Source organism: Mandrillus leucophaeus, unplaced genomic scaffold (assembly GCF_000951045.1).
Source record: "Mandrillus leucophaeus isolate KB7577 unplaced genomic scaffold, Mleu.le_1.0 Scaffold39, whole genome shotgun sequence".
NCBI lineage: Eukaryota > Metazoa > Chordata > Mammalia > Primates > Cercopithecidae > Mandrillus > Mandrillus leucophaeus.
In genome coordinates this window covers 5640855-5648841 of record NW_012104142.1, presented here as the reverse complement: position 1 = coordinate 5648841, position 7987 = coordinate 5640855, and positions in this window count along the sequence as shown.

Genomic DNA, 7987 nt, shown 5'->3' with positions numbered 1-7987 from the left:
GCTCACGCCTGTAATCCCAGCACTTTGGGAGGCCGAGGCAGGTGGATCACAAGGTCAGGAGATCAAGACCATCCTGGCTAACACGGTGAAACCCCATCTCTACTAAAAATTAGCAGGGCGTGGTGGCAGGCGCCTGTAGTCTCAGCTTCTCGGGAGGCTGAGGCAGGAGAATGGTGTGAACCCGGGAGGCAGAGCTTGCAGTGAGTTGAGATAGCACCACTGTACTCCAGCCTGGGCGTCATAATTTGCCATAAGATAAATTATCTTACTAATTATAAATAAGGTTTTATTTTTGGTAGAGTATCTTAAGTTTTCTTGTTATACAATTATATAATCTGAAAAATCATATTTACTTTGCCACTTGATTTCCAATATTTTTTCATATGTTTTGTTTTCTTATTGCATTAACCACAACCTTTAATATCAAATACAGTGATGATTATAGTCATCTCCTTTTTTACAGATGATTTTATTTATTTATTTTTTTTTTTTTTGAGACAGAGTCTCGCTCTGTCGCCCAGGCTGGAGTACAGTGGCGCGATCTCGGCTCACTGCAAGCTCCACCTCCCAGGTTCACGCCATTCTCCTGCCTCAGCCTCCCGAGTAACTGGGACTACAGGCACCCGCCACCATGTCCGGCTAATTTTTTGTATTTTTAGTAGAGACGGGGTTTCACTGTGGTCTCGATCTCCTGACCTCGTGATCCGCCCGCCTCAGCCTCCCAAAGTGCTGGGATTACAGGCGTGAGCCACCGTGCCCAGCCCTGCAGATGATTTTAGTATATCACCATTTAAAATAATTTTATTCTTCATAAAGATTACATTTTAGTCAAAATACATATGAGCTACCTCAATGATTGCAAAGATGGCATATATCCATTAAGAATGTTTTTAGCTGCAAGCCAGGTGTGGTGGCTCATGCCTGTAATCCCAGCACTTTGAGAGGCCAAGGCAGGCAGATTGCTTGAGGTCAGGAGTTTAAGATCAGCCTGGCCAACATGGCAAAACCCGTCTCTACTAAAAATATAAAAATTATCAGCTGGGCACGGTGGCTCAATCGGCCAGGCACAGTGGCTCACGCCTGTAATTTCAGCACTTTGGGAGGCCGAGGTGGGCAGATCACCTGAGGTCAGGAGTTCAAGACCAGCCTGACTAATATGATGAAACCCTGTCTCTACTAAAAATACAAAGATTAGCCGGGTGTGGTGGTGGGCACCTGCAACCCCAGCTACTGAGGAGGCTAAGATAGGAGAATCGCTTGAGCCCGGGAGGCAGAAGTTGTAGTGAGCCAAAGTTGCGCCATTGCACTCCAGCCTGGGCGACGGAGCAAAACTCTGTCTCAAAGAAAGAGAGAAAATAATAAAAGAAATCATTGGATAACATCAATTTGGCCGGGCGTGGTGGCTCATGCCTGTAATCCCAGCACTTTGGGGGGCCGAGGCGAGTGGATCATGAGGTCAAGAGTTCAAGACCAGCCTGGCCAAGACGGTGAAACTCCATCTCTACTAAAAATACAAACATTAGCCAGGCATGGTGGTGGATGCCTATAATCCCAGCTACTTGGAAGGCTGAGGCAGGGAATTGCTTGAACCCAGGAGGTGGAGGTTGCAGTGAGCCAAGATTGTGCCACTGCATGCCAGCCTGGATGACAGAGTGAGACTCTGTCTCAAAAAAAACAAAAAAAGGAAAAAAGAAAAAAAATTAGCTGGATGTGATGGTGCGCACCTGTAGTTTCAGCTACTTGGAGGCTGAGGCAGGAAAATCGCTGGAATCCAGGAGGTGGAGGTTACAGTGAGCTGAGATTGCGTCATTGCACTCTAGCCTGGGTGACAGAGCAAGACTCTGTCTCAAAAAAAAGAATGTTTTTAGCTGCAAATAGCAGATAATCTAATTAAAACTGGCATAATCAAATAGGAATTTGACTTCCAATCTTGACCAAGACAGAGTAACAGAAACTAGATCTACCCTCTTGTCTAAAAACTTTTAAAAAGGCAAATATACCAACAAACGTTGGTCAACAGGCAGTGCATGATATTGATCCCTGAGGAGAGGAAAACTAGTGAAGCAAGCATTCAATTTGCCCTGACTTACTGTCAGCTCAGAGAAGAGGAACCCAGAGTCCACAGTCTTCCTGAGCTGACGAGCTGTCGCTAAAAGTACTAAGCATTCAACAAGAGCATAATTCACAGTAAAGAGTACCAGAAGGAGGGAGCGCTGCACATGAAGAGCGCTCTGAAGATTTTCAGAGGATCACACTGGGTTTTCAACTGACCACTCTTTAGAATATGCATGTGAGAAAACTACCCAAGACTAGGAAAAGAACCATCTGAAAGGAGCAGGTGGAATAACTCAGAGATCAGATGGCAGTGGAAATATTTCATGTTCTCTAGAGCTAGAATGGAAAAAACTTTTAATACATGGGGGATCAAGCAGCATATTTGTACCAGTGATAGTTCTCTAGAGAAGCAGAACAAATAGGAGATAGATAGATAGATAGATAGATAGATAGATAGATAGATAGATAGATAATTATTATATAGGTATGTATCTGTACACATATAGAAAGAGAGGTTTATTATAAGAATTACATAATTATAAAAGCCTTACATAATTATAAAAGCCAAGAAGGTAAGAGTAACAGCAGACTTCTCATGGGAAACAATGAAACCAAGAAGTCAGTGGAGTGACGTCTTTAAAGGACAGGCATGCATCACTTAACAATGGGGACATGTTTTGATAAATACTTTGTAAGGCAATTTCTTCATTGTGCAAACATTATAAAACGTACTTACACAAATCTGGATGGTATAGCCTACTGCACATCTAGGCCTTATGGTATGGCCATTGCTCCTAGGCTACAAACCTGTATAGCATGTTACTGTACTGAATACTGTAGGCAAGTATAAGACAATGATAAACATTTGTGTATCTAAGCATATCTAAACATAGAAAAGGTACAGTGAAAATACTGTATTGTAATCTTATGCGACCACCATTGTATATGCGGTTTGTCATTGACTGAAATGTTGTCTTGCAGTGCATGACTGTACTCAAAGAAAAAACAAAAACAAAACAAAACAAAGTTGCTAATCTAGAATTCCATGCACATTTTACCTTTCAAAAATGAAGGTATCAACACCTGTGAAAAAGAAGGGGAAAAAAATGAAGGCAAAGAAAACTTTTTCAGATGTAGAAAGCTGAAAAACTTTGTATCTAGTGTGCATGTATTATAAGTAATGTTAAAGGAAATCTTTCAGACAGAAGGAAAATGATATCTACACAAAGGAATGAACTGTACTGTAAATGGGAAATATGCATGAAAGTATAAACAAATAAGGATTTATTGTCCTCACATAGGAGAAAGGTTGGAGATTGACAATGGGTGACTTTAATTCAACTGATTGGTCTTCAAGGATTCTAGCTCTTTTTAATCTTCATTCTGCCCAATTGGGCTTTTCAATGGCATGTGTGTTGCTTCAAAGAGGCCTTATCTTAAAATTGTTCTATTTACGGGCCAGTGAGGTATAGGTATAACTATAATATTTGCATAAATATTACCGAGCAAAGGGGTCTAGAAAGCAAGTTCAAATGCTGTGGAAAGAAAAAGCAAGAGGATATTATCATGAAATTTGTAGCTAAAGAAAAAATACTCACAAACTTAAACAAATTATAGTTATTAGCCCAACAAACTGAGGCATAGAAAAGGCCAAAGGTAAACAATTCTAGATTGATGCCTTGCAAAGCCAAAGCAGGAGGATCATTTGAGGCCAGGAGTTCGAGAACAGCCTGGATAACATAGTGAGACCCCATCAGTACAAAACAATTTAAAAATTAGCCAGATGTGGTGGTGCATGCCTGTAGTCCTAGCTACTAAGGAGGCTTAGGCAGTAGGACAGACATCCTCTCGTACTTCATATGACTTTGTAGGGCTCCTACTTACAGATATCTCTTTTCTCTAACCACCTCCCCTGCAACATTATCAAAGTGGAATGAATATGACCCAGGATTAGCCAATCATAGTATCTTACCTCCTTGGTAACCGTCAACCATTCAAGAATAGACATGTAACTCTAGAAGAGCCCATCAGAATCATTCCCTGAAATTAATATATAGGTATTAAGAAAGAATAATTCTCTATTGGAGTTACTAACCTCTATTGGAGTTACTAACCTTGAAAGATGTGAAATTGGAACTGTTGGAGCCATTTTCCCCAGAAGTCTGGAGTAAGAAAAAAATGAGACCAAATGACTGTGAGAAGCAGGGCACAGAGATTGGGAGAGAGGGATAGATTTGAACCATTGTTTGAGTTCCTGAGTCCAATTATGCTCAGAGACTGCCCTGAACCACCCAAATATAGAAACCAATAAATTCCCTTTGGCTTTAATTAGGTTAAGTTAGGATTCCCCTATCTGCAGTCTAAAGAGCTCTGGTTAATGCATGTTGCTGTTTCCCAGTCTTGGCTATGTTCCTCCCCTGAGTATCTAGAACTGGGCATGGTGGCAGGTACCTGTTGTCCCAGCTACTTGGGAAGCTGAGGTGGGAGGATTGCTTGAGCCTAGGAGTTTGAAACCATCCTGGGCAATATAGTGAGACCCTATCCCTAAAAATAAATAAACAAATAATAAATAAAAATTAGGAGGAGGAGGAAAAGGAAAAAAAATTTAAATTTAATTTAATTTTTAAAAAGAAGAAGAAAAAGAAAACCCAGAGTATACTAGATGGTTTGTACCAGCTTAGGAAGAAGAAAAAGGCATTAAAATCACCCAAGAAAGAGGGATATTGCTTCCTTTTACCCATCACACCAACACACCCCCTCTAGCATCAGGTACACATCTAGTATTTGTATTCGGGAACTCATTTTGAGGATAGCACAGCACTGTAATTTGGGATACTGTGATAAACACATTACACAATTTTCTAATTTTCTAAATAACAGTGGACTTTTGATGTGTATCCAAATTTTCACTTCTTAGTAGGGAGGAACTGCTTGTAACTTCTAAATAACACTTCTTATTCTGCTTTTAAAATCTCAAGGTCCAGTGTCTATCAGAAACAATCCATTGCACATACACGGTCTCATTTTATCCTAAAAACAATTATGTCTTTCATTAATCTCCATTTTCCAAAAGGAAACTGTATTTCAGAGAAATTAGGGAATTTGCCCAAGGTTGCTGCCCTAAGTGTTAGACACAGAAATTAAAACCAGCTCAAAGGAGTTTTTGTTTTCCTTCCAGTATGTGATCTATATGAAACTTGCTTTTTTAAAAAAGCTTTTATTTTTATTTTATTACATCTTCTAAATACATTTCTAATTAGAGTGCTTTAGAACCCCATGATCTAATAATTTTTCATGGGAGTTAATGACAGACCATAAACCACCTAGCAATATTCCTAAAATGTGATTTATTCTTCTAAGTAAGGGGGACCTTTGCATTACACTATGTGTGCTCAGGAATGATTGCTCCAAAAATTAGAGTGGATTTATAAATAAAGTCACCCTGGAGCATGGTATTTTATGGAATGACAGAGAATCTTGAAAAGTGGGTGAGAAATAATTAGTGTTCCCTGTAGTCTTGCTGTGAAGCAAGTATTTTACCTGGGCAACCAAAATGCCTGGCTTCAGCCTAATACTGCGAATTTCAGTCATATTTTCATTAATACTAAAACAATAACTCAATACTCATTCGTCTAATTGCCAAAAGTCACCACTCAGTGTGACCTGCTGGGAGAGGCTGTCTATTGAGGGGTCAGGAATAAATTTGTAAGACTCTGCCGCTCTGGCCTCCTCTCCTTGTGGACTCTCTCAGGGATCCTCATGAGATGACCACTGCAGGGGACCCCACTGTTTCCCACTGGTTCTCTCCATGGTTACCCACACTCTGGTGTCAGAAAATGGTGTGTTGCTCTCCCCGTAGCTACTCTATCCCACATGTGGCAGTCTTAGTCAGAAATAAGATGACTTTAAACAAAAAGCCATGTATTGCACAGAAAGAAGAGTATCTCGCACCATTCAAAGAGTTGCAGCCCAGCCTCGTAAGAGTCAGAACAAAAAGAATTAGGAAGTGGTCAAGTGCTAAGGCAGATACCTTCTATTTCGGCATCTTCTGCTGGGGCCTCTTGCTCTCATGGGCACCTGCTTCATTCCCTGTCTCTATAGAGTCTAACTGTCTTTATTTTTTCATCCATAGCATGAAAAATGACTAGCTTGGTGTGTCTTGGTTCCCTCCCCATTTTCTCTCACAGGCATATTCCTTAATACATTCCTTGCACTTTTAATACCATCTTGATTCTGTCTTTTAAGAGGACTCAGACTAACACATACAGCATCAATACATTCTGGATTATTTAGTCTTTAAAAAAAAAAAAAATACCACGCGAAGGGAATAGCCCAGAGCAGTCACTGTGTACAGCCTCCCTCCACCACAAAGTGAAATTCATGCCTGTGGCCCCTCTTACAGTCCTCAGGGTTCCTTCATAAATAATAGGGGAAAAAAAACTCTCCAAGAAGAAGCAACAATGTGGGGGCATAACACAGCCTAAATTCATCGAGGAAAGAACAGATTCCTCTTCAAAGTTGTGAAAAGATACACCCAATTTATATGATCAAACACGTAATTTCTTGACCTAAAACAACTGTATTTGAGTTATCTTATTGTATTCAATTTTCTCTCAGGAACAATGGGTGGACACTTCATGTATATTTGCATAATTTAAACACAAAGTGGTGGTTCTCCCAGAACAGAGAACAGTGGACTTTTGATGTGTATCCAAATCTTCACTTCTTAGTAGGGAGGAACTGCTTGTAACTTCTAAATAACACTTTTTATTCTGCTTTTAAAATCTCAAGTCCACTGTCTATCAAAAACAATCCATTGCACATACATGGTCTCATTTAATCCTAAAAACAATTATGTCTTTCATTAATCTCCATTTTCCAAAAGGAAACTATATTTCAGGGAAATGAGGCAATTTGCCCAAGGTTGCTACCCTAAGTGTTAGACACAGAAATTAAAACCAGCTCATTCCAACTCGCAATCACATCTTTCCACTGCTTTCAGAGATGCTGCTAGAAATCTAGTTTACTAAGCTTTTAGTAAACGATAATACACAGAGCATTTAAACAAACTTGCTTCTACTTTCTTTTTTCCTTTTTTTTTTTTTTTTTAGACGAAGTCTCGCTCTGTCGCCCAGGCTGGAGTGCAGTGGCATGATCGTGGCTCACTGCAAGTTCTGCCTTCCCCGGTTCACGCCATTCTCCTGCCTCAGCCTCCCAAGTAGCTGGGACTACAGGTGCCCACCACCATGCCCAGTTAATTTTTTTGTATTTTTAGTAGAAACAGGGTTTCCCCATGTTGGCCAGGCTGGTCTTGAACTCCTGACCTCATGATCCCCCTGCCTTGGCCTCCCAAAGTGCTGGGATTACAGACGTGAGCCACCGCGCCCGGCCTACTTTCTATTACTTAAGAATGAATGGGCCAGGTGTGGTGGCTCATGCCTGTAATCCCAGCACTTTCAGAGGCCAAGGCAGGTGGATCGTGAGGTCAGGAGTTCAAGACCAGCCTGGCCAACATGGGGAAACCCCGTCTCTACTAAAAATACAAAAATTAGCCAGGTGTGGTGGCAGATACCTGTAATCCCAGCTACTCGGGAGGCTGAGGCAGGAAAATTGCTTGAACCAGAGGCAGAGGTTGCAGTGAACCAAGATCATGCCACTGCACTGCAGCCTGGGTGACAGAGCGAGACTCCATCTCAAAAAAAAAAAAAAAAAAGAATGAATGGTCTGCGAACAACTTGGTCAAAATAGTTGAATAAACATAAATGTTTGCCAACATATATACATATATTGCTTAAGTTTCTGACATATTGAAGTGGGGAAAAGCCGCTTTTTTCCCTCTTCCCCATCATTGGTGCCGAGCTTTCACTTGGTGCCCAGTGAGGGATGGCGGTCAGCATGTCCAGGATGAAGCAAATAAATGAATACACGTTTC